The sequence below is a fragment of the Peromyscus californicus genome, unplaced genomic scaffold (assembly GCF_007827085.1).
Source record: "Peromyscus californicus insignis strain IS unplaced genomic scaffold, ASM782708v3 Scaffold_12__1_contigs__length_115047231, whole genome shotgun sequence".
Taxonomy (NCBI): Eukaryota; Metazoa; Chordata; class Mammalia; order Rodentia; family Cricetidae; genus Peromyscus; species Peromyscus californicus.
Window position 1 is genome coordinate 61,865,737 of NW_026294413.1, and position 24,164 is coordinate 61,889,900.

General features: G+C 44.3%; 1 pseudogene; it reads right to left on the bottom strand.

The window, feature by feature from the left end:
• Window positions 1-4,207: 4,207 nt before the first annotated feature.
• On the bottom strand, window positions 4,208-8,561 carry LOC128106396 (transmembrane protein 161A-like; annotated as a pseudogene).
• Between the last annotated feature and the right edge of the window lie 15,603 nt (window positions 8,562-24,164).

The window sequence follows — 24,164 nt, forward strand, 5'->3', positions numbered from 1 at the left end:
TTCTCTGTCTATGGTAATTGAAAGTTTTGCTGGGTATAGTAGTCTAGTCTAGCATTCATGGTCCCTTAGTGTCTGTAAAATGTCTGTTCAAGACCTTCTAGCTTTTAGAGTCTCAGTTGAGAAGCTGTTTGTAATTCTGATAAGTCTGCCTTTAAATATTACTTGGGCATTTTTCCTATGCAGCTCTTAAAATTCTTTCTTTATTCTGTATGTTTAGTGTTTTGATTATTATGTGGTGAGAGAACTTTTTGGTTAAGTCTATTTGGCATTCTGTAAGCTTCTTGTATCTTCATAGGCATGTCCTTCTTTAGGCTGGGAAAGTTTTCTTCTATGATTTTGTTGAATATATTTTCTGTGCCTTTGAGCTGGAATTCTTCTCTGTCTTCTATCCCTATTGTTCTTAGGTTTGATCTTTTCATGGTGTCTCAGATTTCCTGGATGTTTTGTGTTATGAATTTATTGGATTTACCATTGTCATTGACTGATGAATGGGGAGTCATTCATTGAAGATCAAGTCTTCAATGTCTGACATCCTCTCTTCCATCTCTTGGATTCTGCTGGAGCTGCTTGCATCTGTAGTTCCTGTTCACTTCCCCAGATTTTCCATTTCCAGAATTCCCTCAGTTTGTGTTTTCTTTATTGTTTCTATTTCAATTTCAAATCTTGAACCATTTCCTTCACCTGTCTGATTGTTTTTTCTTGGCTTTCTTTAAAGGATTTCTTGATTTCTTCCAATTTTTTTATTTCTCTTTTCCTCTAGTTAAGGGAATTTTTCATTTTCTCCTTAAGGGACTCTATCATCTTCACAAAGTTATTTCTAAGGTCTTTTTTTTGTGTTTCAGCTGCATTGGAATGTTCAGGTCTTGCTGTTGTAGGATCACTGGGTTCTGGTGGTGCCATATTGCTCTTTCCGTTTTTTAATGCATTGTTACACGATGCTTACTCATCTGTTCTTCCAACTGGTGTGGGTTGTGTCTGTGCCTGTCCTCCAACTGCCGTGGTTTGCACCTGTGCCTATGTAGTCTTCTGGGGTTGCAGGGGAGGAATGGCTATGAAGTAGATGTTCAGATGTGTGGAACTGTGGGTGGAGTGAGTCTTGGAGGGACAGAGTCCAGTGGGTGGCAGGGGTGGTGGTGCAGCCTGGGAACAGGTCTCTCACCTGCTTGCTGGCAGGTGGGGACTGCACCAGAGAAGTTGAGTTCCATTAGAGTTGGGGGCAGGCCCCAGCTGCCTTGCTGGTGCTGGGATGGGAGGAGGAGGGGCACAGGATGTGCCCTGGGGTTTAGGGTTTGGACTTTGGGGCTGGGAGGGCAGTCACTCACTTGTTCTTCCAACTGGAGTGTGTTGTGTCTATGCCTGTTCGTAGTTTGCTGGGGTTGAGGGGGAATGCTGGCCACGAGAAGGACATTTAGGTGTGTGGGTTTGGGCGGCACAGCAGGTCTTGGAGGGAAAGTCCAGTGAGTAGGGGAGGGGATGGTGGTACATCCTGGAGACAGGAGACAGGTCTCTCACCTGCTTGCCAGCTGGTGGGGACTGCCATAGCTGGATCTTAAGATAGATCTATTCCCAGTTTCCTAAGGAACCATCACACCAATTTCCATAGGCGTTGTAAAACTTTGCACTCCCACCAGCAATGCATAAGTGTTCCCCTTAACCCACATCCTCACCACCGTGACCTGTCATTCATTTTACTGATTTTGGCCATTCTGACTCAGCTAAGATGAAATCTCAAAGTAGTTTTGATTTGCATTTCCCTGATGCTAAGAATGTTGAACATTTCTTTAAATGTTTCTCAGTCGTTTATATGTCATCTTTTGAGAACTTTCAGTTTAGATCTGTACCCTATTTTTTAGTTAGGTTGTTTTTTTTTAATGTTTCTTTTTTTCTTTTTATTTATTCATTTATTATGTATACAGTATTCTGCCTGCGTGTGTCCCTGCAGGCCAGAAGAGGGCACTAGATCTCATTGCAAGTGGTTGTGAGCCACCGTGTGGTTGCTGGGAATTGAACTCAGGACCTCTGGAAGAGCAGTTGGTGCTCTTAACCACTGAGCCATCTCTCCAGCCCCCTAGGTTGTTTTCTTGATGTCCCCTTTTTTTAGTTCTTTATATATTTGGGCATTAGCCCTCTATGGGACGTATATTTGGTAAGGATTTTTTCCCATTCTGTAGGCTGCTGCTTTATCCAAATGATGGTGTCCTTGGCCATGCAGAAGCTTCAGTTTCATGAGGTCCCACTTATTCATTGCTATTAGTGCCTGTGCTATTGGTGTTCTGTTCAAGAAGTCTTTTCCTGTGCCAACAAGTATATGATTGTTACCCAGTTTCTCTTCTATCAGGTCAGCGGATGATCAAAGACTATTATGTTGAGGTCTTTGATCCATTTGGAGTTGAGTTTTGTGCAGGGTGATAGGTATGGATCTATTTGTGTTCTTCTACAGGCAGCCATCCAGTTTGACCAGTGCTACTGGCTGAAGAGGCCATCTTTTTTCCAGTGTATATCTCTGGCTTCCCTGTCAGGTATTCACAGGTGTATGAACTTGCATCTGGATTTTCAGTTTGATTCCATTGATTAACATATCTGTTATTGTGCCAATACCATGCTGCTTTTATTCCTATGGCTCTGTAGTAAAATTTGAGATTGGGGGTGGTGATACTTCCAGCAGTCCTTTTATTATTCAGGACTGTTTTTGCTATTCTGAGTTTTTTTGTATTTCCATATAAAGCTGAAAACTGTCCTTTCCAATTCTGTTAAGAATTATGTTGGAATTTTTATGGAAACTGCATTGAATTCTGTAGATTGCTTTTGAATAGGATCATCATTTTCACTATATTAACACTACTAGTCCATGAACACGGGAAATATTCCCATCCTCTGATATCTTATTTAATTTCTTTCTTTAATGTCTTAAAGTTCTTACTACACAAATCTTCCACTTGCTTGGTTAGAATAAGCCCAAGATTTTTTTTTAAGGCTATTGTGAAAGGTGTTGTTTCCTGCTTGTTTGTTTGTTTGTTTGTCAATCCATTAGTCATTCACATACAGGAAGGCTACCGATTTTCTTGAGTTAATTTTGTGCCCTGCTGTTTTCCCAAAAGTGTCTATCAATTGTAAATGTTTCCTTGTGGATGTTTTAGGGTCGTTTATGTATACAATCACATCATCTGCAAATAAAGATACTTTGACTTCTTCCTTTCCAACTGATAACCCCTTGATCTCCTTCAGTTGTCACAGTGCTCTAGCTAAGACTTCAAGTCCTTTATTGAATAGGTGTGGAGAGAGCGGATGAACCTTGTCTTGTTCCTGATTTTAGTGGAAATGATTTTAGTGGTACTGAGGGGCACACACAGGACAGCCCCAATTCCAGTGGGCAAGGATCAGATGCTAGCGCCTGGTGATGTCATTAAGCTCGGAGGCTGCCTGGTCCTGGTGGAAATAGAAGCACTGGAGGTGGTCCACCAGATGAGGTTGACCAGTTCTCCACACCACAGAAGAAAAGGGGAGTGAGCAGGCTGCCCAGGACCCCTGCCACCTGGGCCATAGTCTGCTGGGCCTAGTTCTCTGCAGGGTTCAGTCTGAGGACTGGGGCAGGGCCAGTGGGGAAGGAGGGCTCGGAGCCCAAGAGTAGCTACCTGCAAGAGGGAAGAAGGGAATTATGGGTGGAGACAGAATAGTGGGAGTCTAGAGGTTCCTACCCATGCGCAGGTTATACCCAGCTGACCTTAGGGGTCCTCCGTCCTCCCCAGTCTGCAGGCCAGCCCACACTACTACCTGCTGGTCCCGCCTCCACTCTCTCTGTCATTAGGTCTTGTCCCCACACTCTACAGGCCAACAGTCTGTGCCCCTGCCCAAGCCCTGCCCACACTTCTATCTGCTGGCCCCACCCTTACCAGGCCACACCCAACTTCTGCCTGCTGGCCCTGTCCTTGCTCAGACCCCAACCCCACCTTTTATCTAAAGTCCAACCCTTATCACACTTGTCCCCACCCTCTATCTAGTGGCCCCGCCCTCTTTCCCCACTAGCCCAATACCCAGAGTCTTGAAAAGCTAAGGGCAGTGCGGAGTGAGGATGGGCTGTAGTCAGGTACTATACAGGCTCGCCATTATTGTGTATCAGTGGACACGGACCCCCTGTGGGGGGAGGCAGTGGAGGCTGCAGAGGTAGTGGTCTTCCCAGAGCAGGGACCTCATGACCAGGCCCCCTCAATCATGGGACTATGCCACCCAGGGTGCATAAGCACTGCTGGATCTCGCGAGCCTCAATGCGGCTGTCCTTTTTGCGCAGCTTCTCCACACATTGACCAAACACAGGTAAGCCTGCAGGTGCAGCTGGGTCACCGCCAGCTGCAGTAGGTACAGCTCCACCAGTACCCAAAGGTACAAGGAGTTGAAGGCCCCGTCAGAAGGCCTGCAACAAGAGCCAAGCAGGAAGGAAGTGTGGGTGAGCCCTCTTTCCCCAGGCCAGAATCTTTTTAGCTCATTCCGTCTCAGACACCCCAGGCCCCACGGTGCCCTCACACAGGCACAGAGAGAAAGGTCACATTCCCCATGGGTGCCTGGTACAGGAAGTCCCAGGTGACAGGTTTTGTCCAGAGCCGTGTGGAGGACAGGAAGCTCGTGTGCAGGAGCAGCCTGAGGACGATCACCATGGTAGAGCCAGGCTCCTAATCCCAAGCCTCCACAGCAGTCTCCATCCCATCCCAGGGGGCCAGGCCAACCGCAGCCTTGGGCCTGTCTGCAGACAAGGACAGTGCATCCAGAGCTAGTTCATTTGGCCCAGAAAAAAATAAGGAAGATGCCCAGCAAGGGGCCTAGCACAGTCAGCCCAAGGTGGATGGCCAGCTTGACCACAGGGAGTCTGGGGAGAAGAGAAGGTTTCAGGGAACCCACGACTGGTCATAATTCAGCTTGGGGACCTCTGGTTGCTCCCCTCTACCTGTACCACCCCACTAAGATCCAGTCCCTAAGACTCACGCCCAGTCCCAACTCTGCTTCTTCAGAACAGGCTTCAGGTTCTGGGTCATGCTGGCCAGGCCTGGGGAAAGGAGAGAACCAAATGTGTGGATTACTAGGGTTTCTGGGGTTAGACTGGCTGGCTGTAGTGGTTTGAAAGAAAATGGTCCCCAAAGGGAGGTCATTAGGAGGTATGGCTTTGTTGGAGTGGGTGTGGTCTTGTCAGAGGAAGTTTGTCACTGTGGAGGTGAGCTTTGAGGTCTTATATATGCTCAAGCCACACCCAATGTCTCAGACTACTTCCTGTTGCCTGCACAAGATATAGAAGACTCAGCTTTTCTCCAGCACCATGTCTGCCAGCATGCCACCATGTCCTACCATGATGATAATGGACTAAACCTCCGAAACTGTAAGCCACCCAATTAAATGTTTCCCTTTGATTCTATGAGCAAGGGGCATCAAGATCATGATGGGGAAACCTACAGAGACAACCAAACCAAACTAGTGAGAACTTAGAAAATTTAGACCCACACTTGTGGAGCCTCCACAGGACTGGACTAGGCCCTGTGCATTAGCAAGACAGTTGTATAGCTTGATCTGCTCAAGGGGCCCCCTGGCAGCAGGATCAGGATCCATCCCTAGTGCATGAGCTGGCTTTTTGGAGCCCACTACTTATAGTGGGACACCTTGCACAGCCCTGAGGTAGGGGTGGAGGTGGAGGGGGTTGAGGAAGGGGGAGAGGGTGGGGGGAATGGAGAGGTTTTGACTGCCTCTACCAAATGGATCAGGCTCTGCTGACTCCCCATGGGAGGCCTTACCTTCTTGTAGGAGGGAATGGGGGGTGGGTGGGTGGGGGAAGGCTGGAGGGGTAGGAGGAAGGAAAAGGGGGAATCTGTGATTGGTACGTAAAATGAATAAAAAATTTCTTAATTAAAAAAGAGGAGTTGCCATGGTCATGGTGTCTCTTCACAGCAACAGAAACCCTAAGACAGAAGTATACAGAGAGAAGGCCAGAGTGAGCAGGCACCATAACACTAAGCTATGTTGGTCTCCTGGGCTGGGCCCAACATAAAAGGCCTCCGTGAAGTGAGAGGACCTAGCAGCTGCACATCAACGGAGCACATGGAAAAGTTCACTGAGTGCAAGGCAAAGTCTACAAACCATTCATAGTCCACAAAGAATTGTAGGACTAGAGGGACAAGAGCTCTGCTGCAGACTCCAGGCTCACTGGACTCAAAGCCTCCCTGGGCAGGACAGTAGCTGGGGAGGGCGTCCACAGAAGTGAGGGGACAGGTCTCCGGCTGGAAAGGGGCATCTCGAGGCACCTTTGACAATGGCTTCTCATCATGAAGGCCATTCACCCAGCTAGGCACATGGGGACAGTGAGAGGTGAGTTAGAGCAATCACCTCTTCATTCTTTTAGTAGAACAAACCACCACCAACAATTAAAACAACAGGGGTCCAATTAGCGAGAAAGAGGAGGGTTTATATGAGCGAGAATTGTTGAGACCAAGGTTGGATAAAGCACAGGGACAAATAGCCAAACGAATGGAAACACATGAACTATGAACCAATGGCTGAGGGCCCCCCAACAGGATCAGGCCCTCTGAATGGGTGAGACAGTTGATTGGCTTGATCTGTTTGGGAGGAGGCATCAAGGCAGTGGGACCGGGTCCTGTACTCAGTGCATGAGTTGGCTGTTTGGAACCTGGGGCTTATACAGGGACACTTGGCTCAGCCTGGGAGGAGGGGACTGGACCTGCCTGGACTGAGTCTACCAGGTTGATCTCAGTCCGTGGGGGAGGCTTTGACCTGGAGGAGGTGAGAATGGGGGGGTGGGCTGGGGGGAAGGTGAGGGGGGCGGGAGGGGGGAGAGCAGGGGAATCCATGGCTGATAGGTAGAACTGAATTGTATTGCAAAATAAAAATTAAAAAAAAAAACAGGGGATTCACACTGGGATTAGCAGCAATATGCAATATTAAGCATTTTCACCTGCAGTTTTGTGTCCAGCTCTATGAAATAATTGTTTTTATTCCCTCTTTAAAGATAAATAAATGGAAGCATAGCAACACAGGAAGAAAGATGTGATTCTCTTAGGTAAATCTAGATTTGGAAATTATATGAATATGAAAGACATTATTAAAATAGAAACTTCTGTATGCTATAAATCACTAAAGGCTGCTAAGAGCCACCAAAGGTCTGGAGCACCTGAATGATTGGATGGAAAGAATTTATATTATTCTTATATTAATTCCTTATGAATATACATATATATAATTCTAATTTATATCACAGCGGCACTTTTTGTTTTGTTTTATTTTCATAGCAATTGAAAATCTGATTTATACAGAAAATTTTAAAAAGTTTTAAAGTATCTAAAACAATCTCTGAAAAGAACAAAATGAGAAAGATCATGCTATCTAATTCTGACTTATTAGAAAGTGACGGTGGTGTGAAGAGGGGCAAATATATTCAGAGATATGAAGGGAAAAGAAATCCATGTGTGTATGGTCAGGAGATTTTTGGCAAAAGTTTAAAAGCAATTCAATAAAAATATAGTCATTTTAGCAATTGGTGGTAGAACTACTGGATATCCATAGGTGAAAGAAATAAAAGAAAGAATAAAAATCCTTGGTTTAAAATCTAGTAACAGATAGAAGCCTAAGTGGATCATAGACTTAGGTGCAAAAATCTAATAATAAAACTTTCTAGAAGGAAATCTAACAAGATTTTGGTGGCATTGTATGAGGCAAGCATTCATAAATATCACACCCAATGCATACTTCATAAAAGAGAAATTTCCCAGGCCCAGAGAACATCTCAGAAGAGGGTGAGAAAGAATATAAGAGCTGAGGATGGTTAGGCATGCAGCAAAAAAAGTTGCCAAGGTGTAGCTGCTGTACTCAGGAACTCACTGACCATGTGCTTATCTGCACAAGATCTTCATAGAATTGGATCCCTCAACATTCCATCATGGATGCTGGGGGGCGAGGGGGCACGAGGCCATCCTTTTATGAAAAAGTATTGGGAGCTAATGATTGTTGGGAGTGGGTATCATTTTATTTGGTGATATAACTGCAGATAATCTGTCCTTGCTCCCTCAAATAATCTCCCCCACTCCCCGCTTAGACAGAAAACCTCTAATTGAACTCAGTAGAGTGACCACACAGAAAAAAGGCATGGAAGTATGAGGGAGACATGTTGAGAGGAAAAGTTACAACAGAAGAGGGAGCGGGGGAGAGAAGGAACTAGACTCGTCCTGACTAGTCCAGACCAGAACTGAAGAGTGTACCAGACTTGACTGGTTTGGAGCAGGCCAGACTATTTTTTGTCTGTCTGTCTGTCTGTCTGTTTGGTGTGTGTGTGTGTGTGTGTGTGTGTGTGTGTGTGTGTGTGTGTGTGTGTGTGTGCGGTTTTTGCTGGACAGGACTAAACTTGATCAGTTCAAATTAGGCTTGACCTGTTTGGACCAGGTTTGACCTGTTTGGACTGAAGCATTTTGCCCACTAATATATCTCCTCACCCCAGCATGCTTTTCTCCCCCTCCCCCTCCTTCCAGGAAAGAAAAGCTAATACGTTACCTACCTAAGAAAATCCGTATGTTCATCTTGACGTGTATTTTACAATTTATCTCAAATCCTCAGTGTTTATAACTGCTGTCAGAAACACAGTAGCTTACCCAAGCTAAGACCACCTGCCTAGAAGCCACATGAAATGCAGAATCCTTCTGGCTGTGACTCCCCACCATCCCCATCACCTCCCTTTCCCAAAAATGATAGGAGTCTATTCTTCTTCATGGTGGAATCGTACTCTAACACTGAACACACACTTGTCAAAAGCACAAATGGCCAATGAAGGTATGGGGGGAAAAAACCCTCAGCATCTTCAGCCAGCAAACAACAGAGATCAGAGCTACATAGATCCTCTCACATCCCAGCCACAGTAGCTATCACCAAGAATTTAAGACATAGTAAATTCCGGTAAGGAGGCAGGGGAAGGGGCCTTTATGCAGTCTTGGTAGGGACGAGAGTTAGTGAAGCCACTACTGAAATCAGTAGATAGGCTCCTCGAAGGCTGAAAGAAGAAACAACACACGATCCAGCTCTACCATTAACTTCTTGTATTAATAGTTTTCACAAGAAGATTCAGAGAAGCCAGAGGATGTCAGGGAACTTGAGGTGAAGAGTGAAGTTAAATGCAGAAGGGTGGAGTCTCCAAAGACAACTTCAGTTTGCACTGGACCAAGTTCGAGAAAGCCAAAAAGGGCTCGGCTTCACATAGGACAGAGCCGCTCGACTGTGCTGGGTAGCTGCTATTTGTCCCAAAGTCTTCACCTACCCTCTGCCCTAGAGTTGAGCGTTCCTCTCCAAGTGCACACCTTCACTAGGCTTCCCTTTGGAGTCAACCAATGGGGTGCTCCTGCAGAAGACTGGGAGCTTCCCCCAAGACCTCTCTGGGATACGTTTCTGGGAGTTTCTTGAATCCCTCCACCAAAGACCTCTCCCAAAACTTTCCCTAGGTTCTATCCAACATCCCCTCACTCCCTCCTGTCCTCTGGCTTAGCACTGCTAAGGGCTCCCAGGTCATGTACCACACCATCCCGTTGCCTTTCCTAAATTCTCAGCATGCCTTTGTAAAGGGTATTTATTAAATTCTTTACAGCATAAGTGAACCATCTATTTTCTTCCAAGATCCTAAAAGACCAAACACTAGAGAAAACAGCTGTAGCAGTTCCGTAGAAATAAAGGATGGCACAGAACCAGCCACCATCCAGGAAAGAACAATTTAAGTACCTCTGTGAAAACAAGAGCTCACACACCCCATCCACATGTCTGCCCAGTGCAGTGCTTACAACACCAACTGAGCATGTATCGATGCCAAGTCCACTGTGGAGGCAAGAACACTGAGATTCTGAAGTCCTGGAACACCACAGAGGTCTCTCCGTCTTTAAGCTATCAATCCTCTGACCTTCCCTCCCCAGCCTGACCTGACCCTCTCAGACCATACATGCCTGAGATACATTCTGGGGCATCCAGAATGTTTTTAAGGTCCTTGAAGCCGGGAAGGGAGTGATAGTACCAACTTCCCTCTTGGTAAGATTCCAGGGCTAGGGAAGTTGTCCCTGGCCAACTTAGCTGGTTTGGAGACCTTTGCTGTCCAGTAACTACTCCTGCATTTATCTTAAGGAAACAACGTTGAAGAAACTACAACACAAACCAAAAGTGGTTGAATGTATAGATCAGTTAAATATCCCTTAAATGTCATCCCGTGATGCCTCAGTGAGTTCCACGTTTCAGTTTGTGAAACTCATGATACAGAATGAAGGCTAGAGGACTCGGGCTCTAGGGACCCAGCTGAGCTTCTGGAATAAGGAGTTGTTCATAGTGGCCTTAGGCAAGCTGAGTAAGTTTTCCTCAGTTTCCTTATTGGCTTACTAGAGGTGGATAAGTCATAAATAAGCTAGTACATTTTAGTGACTTGGCACAGAGCCTGAGTCACCATGATCACCCAATGAAATGTAGCTAATATTAATACCCAGACTTACATCCACAGCAAAGGTTCACCTTGATGTACATGATATATAAATATTTTAAATCTTCAAAATTTCTGTTAGACAACCAATTACAATTTTACAAAGAAGTGGAAACAACTAATCCCTAAGTGTGTCCCACAAAGCTCCCATTTAGACACATGGATGAAACAGAAAAGACAATGAATGAGGACATCCAGGACTGGACATGTAGCTCAGGGACAAAGTACTTGCTCTAGCATCCATGAGGCCCCAGGTTCAATTCCCAATACAAAGAAAACAAAACAAACAAACAAAAAAACATTCCAGAAGCTTCTGGACATCCAAATAAACCATGACATTTCATAAACTATACCCCACACCACTGAGTATAAATCATGACAGAAGCTCTGTGTTCAGCACATGGTACTGTACAGCAGTCCTCACACATGGCTCTGGCCTTGCCACTCTATGTGAGCTCCTTCTGCAGATGAAATTGCTCTCACACACAATTTTGCATCCAGAATTTGATCATGGAAGGCATTCTATAAATATTTGTGGATTGACTGGTTTTTACCAGAGATGGAAATAGTTCAGTAGTATTTGGTCGCCTTCTACACACACATCAGAGAATCTTCCTTTTAAAGGCCGTTTAATCTTTTAACTATTTGGAAGACTTACCCTAGGGACATCAAAGTCAAGATCTCTGAGTTTTTCTGAAAAAAAAAAAAAACAGAATTATGTCACCATGGTTGGGGTTTTATGCATATGGTCTCACAAATGGACCTATGGCCCCAAACCTAAGATTCAGTACACTTGTGACAAATATTACCAGTCATAAAAAGTCATAATCTAAACCACAATGATTTCAGGCATCCCAGGGCTCACATCAAATAAGCTTTGATGGATCTGAGAAGAAAGCACTGGGTTTTCCTTTCAAGTGTTAAAGAGCCTGAGTGTGGTGTAGTGCACAGGGGTAATCTGAGCACTTGTGAGTCTGAGGCAGGAGAATGAGGAGAGTTCTCACAAAACAAAGTCAAAAGAACTTCAACGACTCTGAAGACAGATATTTGATCTTTCCTTCATGGTACCATTCCTGGTGTTACTAGTATGTGCATCCCTAACTGCTTGACAAGCTATCTTTAACAAAACACAAATACATTTTCAGTCCCCCAACAGCACATGACTGCAGCTGGATGACCTTGGGTCATCCACTGGGCTGAGGTCCTGGTACAAGAAAGGCAGCATCTGTGTGGTGCTGCCTCAGACCCTGTGAACCTCTAGTCTGGGTGCCAGCAAGTCTAGCATCATGCAGACAATTGGAAAGCAGGCCATGATTGAAAAACCTGCCTACCACTGTCTAGACATCAGCAGCTAGAACTCACATGAAGCGTCAGTCTCCTGCTGTAGTGTCTCTCTCAGTAGACATACCCCTGGCCCTAGTTCTGTCCCAGCCACTGAGGAAGAGCAGGTGGGCTGCAGCTCCCTTTCAGTCAGTCACTGCTTCGAGAACTTGTACACTGCCACTGGAGGTTGGAAACATCCAAACTTTGTAGCAATGGTAAGAAAGGCAGAAGCCGCAGATCCCCAGGGCTGAAGGAAAGGTCACAGGAAGACTTTCCTGTCACCAGTCTCCCTGTGCTTTCTTAGGCCCAGCAAATTTAAAGCCTGTCTCTCTCTGGCTGAAGTTCTCAGGAGAACAGTGGGTAGGCAGCTGCCCAGGAGACTAGAGAGCTTACTGCATAAGATGCATGGCAGTGAGTCCAAGGAAAGGACATGAAACCCTCAGAAGAAGGTGTGTAATATTTTTGTTGATATCAAGCCATGATTTTGTAAGCGGGAAGAAAGACACACATAAAAGTCCATTTAATGCTTGGCAAGAGGAGAAGGGGGGGAAAAAAAGAAAAAACCCACAATTTCTGTGTTCAGTGCAAACTCACTTCAAGGAGGCTATAGATCAAATTACCAGCCCATGACATGTGGAGATTGGCCTAGCATCAGGCTAAGGCAGTAACTAAGATTCCAATGCTGCTGGACCAAGATGGAGCCCAATAAACCACACAGAAAGTGATCCTGTTCGCTGAGTTTTTCGGTTGCAACAGCTGCTAATACAACCAGGAGAATTTTAATATGTATACACAGGCCTGCTGTGTAACCACTTCAGATCCTGTGGGACGGGGGTCCCTCCTTCCTTAAATCCTTTTAGGAGAAACTGGGAGAATGGGTGTGGTGTGTATACAAGGGAGTATCACACAAGCCGCAGAGCTGGAACCTTGGAGGGCTCATAGGAGGAAGGAAATGTCTAATATATGATCAATTAATGTTGCACTTTCATAATTTAAGAAGAATGGGCTTTTCAAAAATATAGGTAACCATCTATTCCCGGCACTGCAAGATAAACAACCACCATAAAACATATAATAGTGACAACTCTGGTTGTCAGATGAATTTGACATTATCCAATGTGTGTGCAGTTTCCTAAGAAGAAAATATAAGAGTGGGCTTAGGATGTCCAGAAGACAAGACTTGTTGGCTTGTGCCCTTTGTAGTAAATAAGATCTAAGCTGTACTGGTACAAGGATTGTCACTGCCCAGGAGTCCAGACAAGGCATATCTTTGGGCTGGAACAGGGTGCGAAAACATCTGAGTTGAGCCTGTGAGTGGGAAATGCATCTTTCTACTGTCACATGGACCACCACAGTCCATCAACTTTACCCCATCACACCCTCCGAATTCAAACAGTCCAGTCAATGGCCTGATCCTGTAAGGCCAGTTAGTTCCTGATACCTGATATCCAACTCTATCCCTTCCAGTTCTGATCGCGAAGTCAGAAGTCAGGATAACGGTTGGTGAGAGTGCAGGATATGCTGAGGAAGACAAGGAAAACTAATGGCCTAGCACAGTCAGTAAGCAGGGTTCTAGTGGTCCATTGGTTTATTGCTGTTACCGTAACAAATCACCACAGGCAAGGTACCTTCAACCACAAAAATGTCCTTTCTCACAGTCGTGCAGTCTGGAATTCTGAGACCAAGGTGTCAGCAGAATGAATGTCTCCTGAGTCCTCCCTCTCTGACTTGTACATGGTCATCTTCCCCTCGTCCTCACACGACCTTTCCTCTGTGTGAATTTGTGTCTCAGTCTAATACTTTTGTAAGCATGACAGTCATACTCGATTAGGGCCTATCATATGAGCCAATGTACCTTTACCCCTCCCACAAAGGCCTTTTCTCTAAATATAGTTACATTCTGAGGTGGTGGGGACATAGTGCAGTCCACACACACAAAAAGAGATATCTGATTAAAATATATGTGTATAGTATTGGCCCACAACACCTGTCTCCCTACAAAACTATACGCACACATAGGAACTATCATATCATGATATCATGTGTGTGTGTGATTACATTTATGTTCACATTTATGTATTTAATATTGTCTCACTAAACTTTTTCCATATAAAAACTTCTTTAGTCAGACTTCATGTATATGTACTGACCATGTAAGATTTTTCTTCTTATTCTTTAAACAGTCTGGCAATTATTTCCATAGCATTTACACCTTATGAAATATTGAAGTCTGCTCTGGATGGTGTTTGGCCAAGAGAGGAACAGCCACAGCATTTACAGTGTATGAAGTATTAAAGTCTGCTCTGGATGGTGGTTGACCAAAAGAAACAGAAGTCAGGTATTGACTATCAGATGGATGTTGGAGGCCATGTACCTAATTTTTTTTTTTAAATAAACCCTGAGAAAATATAGAATATGATTATAATAACTAAAACTATTACATTGAAAGCATAGAAAATATTGCCAGATCTCATGACCCCAACCTATCATCCTTGCTAAATGGGAGACTAACTCAGGAGGACCAGAGTCAAGGACAGCCTCAGTAACTCAGGGAAACCCTATCTCAAAAAAAAAAAATTTTTTTTTTTAATTTAGCAGGGTTGGGGTGATTGCATACAGTTCAGTTGTTAGAGCCCTTGCCTGGAGGCCTGAGTAAGCCCTGATTTTAATCTCCAGCATAACAATAACAACAAAAATCATGCAAGGAATGAGAGACGGCTCCATCTAGTTGAGTGGTTAGGAGCACTGGCTGCTCTTCCAGAGAACTTGGTTCGGTTCCAGGACCCATATGGTGGCCCACAACCATTTGTAACTCCAATCCCAGAGGATCTAATGTCCTCTTCTGGCTTCTTCAGGTACTACACATATGTAGTATACATATATACATATATACATGCAGGCAAAGTGCCCATACACATAAAATAAAGATTGAAAAAAAAAATACACATACACGTGAAACACATACTAATATAAATAAGCACCATGGTTTCAAGAAAAGCTTAAAATGTAACAGTGAATTTGCTGCTGGCTTTGTCATCTGGTTTTGGGTTTGTTTTTATTCATTTTTATTTATTTATTTTATTTATTTATGCTTGGTTTCTGACTTCTATCACGAAAAAACTTTGAACTTAAAGGAAAGCTGAAGGACAGTGATGCCTAGGTGTTGCCCCTTTATATCCAGAATCTGTTGGCATCTTCCTGAATCAACTACCCCCATGCCCTCACACTGGGCTTAGAGATGAATAACAGTCATGTTCTGGTCCTGCTTGAGAAGGTGGATAATTATCCCAACCATATTTACATTTTTCCAGTTGTCTGAAGGACATCTTTGATGTCTGTGTTTTGTTCCGTTTTAGAACCAGCCCCTAATCATGGCTGGAAAGTAGCTTGCAATGAATGACCTTCAGTCTCCTCTAACCCAAGACAACTAACTACAGTTCCATCTTCCCCTCCTGCCCCTGTGACACTGGCTCTTTCCTAGGCTTGCATGGATGTGTTTCCTGTGCTATTATTTAGTTTTTCTCTATTTCATGCATGGATGTTTTAAATTAAACCTGGGGAATTATGAAAAAAAGTTATCATTAAATGTTATTAAGCAAAAAAAAATGAAAAAGAGAAGAACTGAACGTTGTTTCTCATGGTAACACATTGGCATCTCTGCACTCAATGGGCTAAGGAAAGTCAGAGGGTCTTAGTGAGTTTCAGGTGCAAGAAAAAAACATTAAGGTGGGAAGTTTAGGATTTATGTGGAAGGGGGAGACAGGAGGATTCAGGCCAGCCTAGGTTACAGAGCAAAACCTGTCTCCAAAGTATTAGGAATATAAAATAATGAAAGTAAACTCTCATAGAAAGAAGAGCTGAGTTGGAGCCATGCCCTCAGGAGCCATTGGCAGAGCATGAGGGGCCTTTGCCTGTGAGCAGAAAAGCATCCCAGATGATGCAAGAGTAAATGTCCACAAGGCTGCTGCATGGGGGATGAGACCCTGCTGCCAAACCCTAGATCTCCTAAAGCTGGCCTCTAGGTTCAGCCCAGCTCCCCAGAGCATCGGCCAGGCTGTTATCCCTAGGATCATCTGTAAGGCGGGAGTCACACACTGTTTTGAAGATGCTTTCCCGTTCCGGGAGTCAGGAAGTGGCCTTGTGTTTGGGTTTTATTGCTGGGTATTGCTTCTTTTCTCTTCTTTTCACTTGATTACCTAGTGTTTCTCACTGTCTCATTCAGTCAGTCTCGGCTTCAAACGTGAAATTGTGTGACTTCCTGTACCCTGCTTCATTCAGAGGATAGCTTCTCTGTTCCCCATCTACATATATCTTAAAACCAACAAGGAGAAATGTCTCCACAGCCCCAGTTTTGAAAGAGAAGCCAAAGAAAAGTCCCTGACCAGCAAAACTGCCTCCATCAAACTTTCCAATATTGTCACTCAAGAGAGGGAGATGGGGCAGACATCCTGGAAAAGCCACCAGGCAGGTGCCGACAGGCAAGTGAGGGTCTAGGTTTTTGCACCTGTGCAGACACAACCTTGCTGGCAAGTGACAGCATCTCTTAACCAGAGTGCCTAGCCATGTGAACATTCTGGAAAAGATAGGGGTTGGGCCACAAACCCTGCCATTCTTGACCCAGGACAAACTGCAGCCCCTCGAAAAAAAAGAAAAATACATGCTCACTGGAGTGACACCAGGGACTGCTCACCATCCCTCAGAAGAAACAGGATTTGCAAGTGTGAGACCTTTGACTTTCTAAGGCGTTTCGAGATGTGTCTACTACTAGCAAAAGAAAATCTCCATGAAGAGCCTTCAGAAATGCTTTCAAACAAAGACGCGCCATTATCCCCCTCTTCTCATACACGTGATCATCTGTCTCTAGCAACAGGCTCACGCCTCCCTAGCTGTCAACACTCCTATAGCTCTTACAGCCTTAGCTCTCTTCTTGCCCATTGCTAACCTGTTAGGAAAGAAAAATCACAGATTAAAACCTTTGGGGACCAATTCAAATACTTGCAAGCCCAGCCATTTGTTTAAAAAAGAAAAGGGGGAAAAAAATCAACCTGAAATGAATGTGTCCTGGCTTGACGTCTCCCTAGATGCTTTTTTCCAGACATGGCGGTTACCTGATCACAACACTTTCTGGAGGAGGAATGTGAACCAGCTGAAATGCTAGCAGCCCCGTGGTGGTTGCTGTCACCAATCAGAACAGACCTAGGAAGAAAAGAGAGCTTTGCGAAAGTCACGAGAAGCAGAGGTTCCGAAGCACGCGCTGGCTCTGCAGCTGGAAAAGCTTGCAAGCCCTGTGGGCGGGGCTCCTACACAGCATGTCATTTGACCAAAACTGGTTTGTGGTGCTTCCCTGAGTTTCCATGTCTCTACCTGGAAGGAAAGGGCTCCAAGGGCCTGCTGAGCTGCCAAACACTGGAGTCCAGACAGAATCCTGGTTCTTCGTTTACTAAACCACACTCTATGGTTTATTTTGCTGTCCACGCTAGCTCTCTTGGATTTAAAAGATCAAGCAGCCACAGTTGTAAGCAATGTAGAACTATAATTTTTTTTTTAAAGTAAGAGCGCTCAAGTTGGAAAGCAATTTGTTCAAAGGCCATCTTTCATCTACCTGTTTTTGCTCAGTGCTTGTCATGTAATAAATAATCCATAAGTAGCTGTGACTCTCCTGACCTGCTGCAAGACAAGAGATGTTTGATTTGATGACCAAGAGGAGAGGGGTGAACTCTGGAAAGGTATGAAGAGGGAAAGGAGCACTGTGAGGTCATAAGAGAAAAGGTCACCAGCATGACTGACTGAGATCTCCCTGTGCCGCTCTCACAGAGCAACACATTTAGGTCAAGAAAACTCCACTTTCCACACAACCATTCACACCTAGATTTGAAGAAGTATGTTGTCCATGGGATTAGATTTTGCCAACTGCTTGCTTGTCTGTTGTCCATCCTTCTTCTTACATCTCATATGTTCCTTCACCATTTCCCATAATCCTGAAGTGCATTCTTTGGAAGTTTCTTCAGTGAGGGGCATAGGGAAGTAAAGCTGCCCAGCTTTTGTGCTCGGGATTGTCTTTAACTTTCATATTATGAAGATAGTTTTCCTGGGTGTAGAGACCTCTGATTGACAGTTTTGTTCAGTATTTGTCTCCTTACAGGAGTGGATATTTGGAGTATGTTGTTTTGTTTTGAAGAAAGCATCTTTTTATGCATGTAAAGACCTTTTAGGTTAAAAAAAAAAGTGGAGGTGGAGTTAGGCTTCATATGCTCAGACTGGTGTTACTAGGGCAAATCCAAAAGAGGTAGGTCTCCCTCATAGGAAAATGGGGGAATTCCACATTTCCAAGAGTTGCCTAGATAAGAAATACTATCCATTGACAAATGAGATTAAAGGGGTCAAGATGAACAGAGAACTTCTGAAAACATCATAGAATATGAAATGGAGGATCCTGTCAAAATTGGCCTACATGATTCTTGAAATCTTTAATTATGTCATTGCATAGAAAGGAGTTAACTTTAACCAAAAGAGCAGCCTGACTTTTGGCCTCTGCTGTGAGTTAGTAATGTCTCAGATCCTGACATGTCCACCTGAGAGGGACTTGTTGGTCTAGATTTAAAGAGCCCCTTGCCTTGAGTCACTCCATTTTGGAAACAAATGCTGAGGAAGAACGATTCCACATTTTGACTCTTCATGTGAACAGCCAGCATCTGCTCAGCAGGATGAGTGACCTCTGACCTCTTTATGCTTAATAAAAAAAATATCACCTGAGAGCTGACAGACATTCTAGACCAACAAGTGACACAGTCCCTCACCCAGGACACATAAAAGGAGAGACACCTAGACCGTAGGACAGCACAGGCACACTTGGTCACAGGGTCACGATATGGTATGTGTCACGGCCTCTGCCCTGGAGATCACCAAGTAACTGACTCTCAGGGGCTCAGCTCATAGTGTGACTCTCTCTGCGGCAGGTGCTGCCTACTTTGAAGCCCCCTTCTGGACCCCTTGCCTCCAGGTCACCACCGTTCTTTACCTCGGTGTCTGACTGTGTGCTCTGACTCTGCATTTGTATTGACTCTTTGTGGTGCATTCTTAAATCCTATGACCCCTTTCTTCTCTTTGGCATCACTGTAGCTTGTGTTTGATTGTGTGAAGTGCGATATGAATGTTAACCAACATTTAGAATTAAGATTGAGCTGGAATAAAAATCTTGAGATTGCTGCGGTCGCAACCCCAAGGGGAAGCCATTGGACGTAAGAGAGAGAATGTGGGTGAAGCTGATACAGTGGAACCCCGCTGCTGCTCAGAAAATCTGGACGCTGCAGCCACAGATGTGCCAGTCAGTGCCAACGGCGTTCTCACTCACGAACGTCTGCCTAGGGGGTTTGGCCTCCAGAGTCCAATAGTGTGGTTACAATGCTGTACCAGTTCCCACTACAGAGAAACTGGAGATGAAAGGTCTTGGCCCAAACCTCAGGGAAATGCTCAAAAAAATCAGCCACACATAGTACATCATCCAGCCCTAATAAAACTCTAGACACCAATGTCTCAGTAAACTCGTTTGGTTAATAACATCCTGCTTGCTGTCAAACAATTTGGTCAGGAGAGGATAATGCCATTCCTGGATCCATGGGTCGAGAGTAGCTGGTAGTGTAATGGCTGGGGGCTAGATCCCCAGGCCCTCTCCCGGATGGCTTTTCCTTTGCTGTTATCAAACTGTATCCAAATCTGTGCCCAAATGTTAGTGCGCCTTTTGGGCATTTGATGACGTTCCCAGCAAATTACCAATCCAAAGGAAGTGTAGGAGACCACTTTTCTGAAGTGAGGACCACCATGTGGATTACTCCCTCAGTCCCTGGAGTTGGACAAACTCTACTATGATTACTTCACATGGACCCAAATCCCTCCAAAAATAAGTTTCACATCTTCATTCCTAGTACTCTGAGGAGATGAAGGGAAAGAGGTGACACCAAGCACAAGAGAAGGTATCCCACAAAATAAACTTCTTTGAAATCCCAGTGCACACTGATCTCTTGGTCACACACGTGAATGCAACTCACATCTTACTTGAAGAGAAATGCCTCATTCTCCTGCGCTACTCTATATAATTCAAGAAGACTCGGAGGCTGTCTGGAGAGAGATACCAGTGAGGAAATTAGCTGCTAAACTCCACAAGGTTCTGTAGGAGACAGAGGAAAGCCTTAGAAAGAAGCCTTGCAAAGAAGGTTTGTCCTTTTGTCTATAAGGAACAGTTAGATCAGTGTATTAATTAGGTCTAACATTGTGAAGGAAATTTCCCATAAGTGACAAAGTGAATGGTGAATACCATAACTGTCATCATAGAGCCTTCATCCAGCAACTGATGGAAGCAGATGCAGAGATCCACAACCATGCACCAGGTTGAGCTCCGGGAGTCCAGTCGAAGAGAGGGAAGAGGGATTATATGAGCAAGGGGGGTCAAGATCATGACGGGGAAATCTACAGAGACAACTGAACCAAGCTCATAGGAACTCACAAACTTTAGACGGACAGCTGTGGAACCTGCATGGGACCGGACTAGACCCTCTGCATATGGGAGACAGTTGTGTAGCTGGGTCTGTTTGAGGGGCCCTGGCAGTGGGATCAGGATCTATCCCTGGTGCATGAGCTGGCTTTTTAGAGCCCATTACCCATGGTCAGACACCTTGCTCACCATTGATGCAGCGAGGAGGGGCTTGGTCCTGCCTCTACTGAACGCACCAGTTAGCTGTCAGCCCCCCCCCCATGGGAAAACTTACCCTGTTGAAGGAGGGGATGGGGGGAAAGTGGGGCGGGGGAGGGGAGCAGGAGGAGGGATGAGAAGGGGATCTATGGTTGGTATGTAAAATGAATTAAAAAATTAAAATAAAAAACTGCATACACTTTGATCTAGTAATTTCCTCCTTTAGGGATTTATCCTGAGAGATTATTACAGGTTTGTGGAAAAATTTACCCCCAACTTATTATATAATGATAGCAAAATAAATAAATAAATAAATAAATAAATAAATAAATAAATAAATAACCAAAATGTCCAGTACTGGAAATGGATTAGACACATACTAACATGATGTCATTACTAAATATGCTGTGATAACAAGGAAAAGACATTTACAATAGTTAAAAGGAAAAAAATACAAGACAGCTTATATTTCATGTTCCATATTCACATCCACAATTATACAGATAGATAATCATATCCACACAAACACATGGAAAAATTTACATGGTTTTCTAGATATTTTTATTGTTTGATTTGTACTCAACTAGACTTTTGATATTTTTCTATGTATTAATTTTTCACTAAGGAGAAAAAGTTATTTTTTTAAAAGAAAAAAAAATTGAGACTAAACCAGAAGCATTCATTAGACTTTACAGGTCTGTGATACCAAGTTGCCAGGTTACTTCAGATGATAATGGAATCTTTTGGAAGGATACATGGGGTCATAAGAGAATTTTAATGAAAAGTCTCCATAGCAAGATGAGGAATGTCTCAGAATGTGCACAGCTGGGCATGGCGAAGGTCAACTGGAAGATTCCAGGCAATCTTAATCTAGGAGAGTTTGCCAGTAACCATGATGGAGCACTTGACCTCCCCCGTGGTGACCCGTGTCCTCCGTCTCTGTCCACAGTACAACACATACCTTGTCAGCCTCCTCTCTCTTCCTTCTGTTCACCCCTGCTTCATACACTCTCAGGCCTACACTTGACTGATACACTCTAAGGCCCTCTGGCTTCAAGAGGTCTCTGAGGCTTTCTAACTACCTGGCCAGTCCATGCTTCTCAGTTCTAGCCAGTCCACGACTTTGGTCATCCTGGGATCAGGTACCCACTTCTCCTCTTAATAGCCAACAAGGAGGAAGGGAGAAAGTACAAATAAGTTTGTCCATGAGCATATTAATTTCATAGTTTTCCTGAAAGAAAACCATGTCAAGATAACTGGCCTTCCAAGAGAGCAGCAATATTTCATGTGTTGATGTCCCATGAGATAATACATTTATTGACAAGAGGAAGATTTTCCATGTTCAAATAGTCTTGGGAGTTCCCTTAAACTCATATCCTTGTTGGAGATTCATAATGCAAATTAGCATAGTACAAGGTAGGAAGGATTCTATACTAATGAAATGTTCTCGATTTTGATCAAAGCTAAGTTTCACAAGCGAGTTTAAGCAGGAATTGATTTTGCATTTTCCCAAACACCTATGAGCCATGGTACTTGCTTTAAAGATGCCTGCTGCAGAGCGAACTGCCTTCATAGAAGAGCAATCAGCAGTGACATTCGTCTACTTTCTCTCCTTTCTTTCATTTTAAAATGGGTCTCACTAGGTAGCCTAGGCTGGCCTTGAACCCAGAACAATCCTCCTGCCTCAGCCTTTCAAATGCTGCTATATTGCATGTGATGAATATAACCAGTCTTTCTTTCCTTCCTTCCTTCCTTCCTTCCTTCCTTCCTTCCTTCCTTCCTTCCTTCCTTCCTCTTGTCAATAAATGTATTATCTCCTGCCTGAATCTCGGATAGAACTTGCTAATCAAAGAAACAGATGTTGAAATTGGAAATGGATGTAAACAGGCTATGAAAAGATGAAATTTGTTGACGTCCTCCTGTAGAAATGTCTTTCCTCCGGTGGGTGGCTTATAACACTAAGAAGCCGGTATCTGAACAGTTGAAATTTAAAAAAAGATAAAGACAAGGGGAAGAAAAGGCAGATATTTAGAGTGCCCTCAGAGTGTCTGAGGAGTCAGAGGAGAGACAAGGAACAGCACAGGAGGCCTGCTGAGGTATGGGCCACTGGCTGCTTTGAGGTTTTTCTGTTTTTCTTTATGTTGTGCTGTGTCTGGGTTTTTCTTTGTACCACTTTACCATGACTTTGGCCTGGACCCCATGCTGGGACAACTGAAGCCTGTGACTCAGTCCAGGCTGTAGGCTCGTGGATTCCCAGTCATGAGAGTCACTGTGGTTTAGAACACAGGGCTGCTTAGAGAGACGCCTGCAGCACTGTACGGTGAGGAAGAGGCCAGCTTCTCTGCCCACCATTTTTGTGTCAGTTTGGGATTTTTTATCTTTTTAAAGAAAAATCCCTCAACACAAAAGAAGAAAAAGAGCCCATCCAGTAACTAAACCAGGTTCAAGCTGAGCACTCATGTGACTTTTTAATGTGCTGGGACTTTTTATGATCAAATTTCTCCATGAGGAAGAGAGGGAAAGAAAAATCAAATAAAAGATGTGGGAAAGGGGGCTAGTTCCGGGGAATTTGGGTTCTTATAGTAACGTTATAGTTATCATCATAGCTTACTATTTTCGGTAACAAAAGTCTGTGGCTAGAGAGGTACTAAGTGGTTAAGAATGCTTGCTGCACGTGTATGAGTTTGATTCCAGTGCATTCATGAACAGCTGGGCATGATCAGGCACGTGTCTGCAAGGCCAGTGCTGGGTGGAGGGATGGAGACAGGGCATCACTGAGGCTTACTGGCTGCCAATTTAGATCCCAGTTCAGTAAGACATCCTGTCTCAAGGGGAAAAGGCATCGATGGGTAGAGTAAGACACTGGACATCTTCTGCTGGCCTCCCTGCATATACATAGTTGTAAGTGCCTGCCCCCCCACACACACACAAAGTAAAAGAAAAACCATAATAATAATAATAGCCACTGTTATTGCTAATACACAATATATCAGTACCAAGCACAACCTTATTGGTTATATAGCATTTTATTCTTACTCTGCTGCTCTGAGGTTCTGATGAGTATGTAATCCTTCACCCGTGGTCTTATGCATCCAGCCCAGATGCAGGTTTGACAGTGTAACAACTATTCACTCTACCACGTGCCTAAAATATCGAGAATCCTAAATTCTGAAATTCATCTTGCTTCCTGGAGTTTTGGATATGGGTGTTTCTTCTATTGTATGGACAGCTATGGAAACTGAGGCTGGCTTTGTTGTTGCTATAACCCTAATTATTCAGTCTGTGTCTTTGAGGCATTCCTCTGGGGATGGCTGAATTTTTCTTTCTACATATAATTTTGTTCACTTCTTCACTGATGAGATTTTAGCAAGTTCTCTTCAGGAAAGGTTTTGAAAAGGCATCATTTTCCCACAGATGGAAAGTGCTGGCTTCTCACAGCTCTTCCTTGACCTTGGGTGAACTCCTCTGTGTCCACGCACCCTCCCTTCACTCTCAGATTACTCAGTATGTTTAATGCCATCCTTCCTCAATTGCACCCATAGCTTACACTGCCATTTTAAACAGTGGGTAAGGGCCTGGCTAGAAGTCGGCAGAGGCCTGAGACATTGCTAAATGCTTTGACATCTGTGGTGAGAATCAGTCTCCAACATTCCCATCACAGGCCCAGAG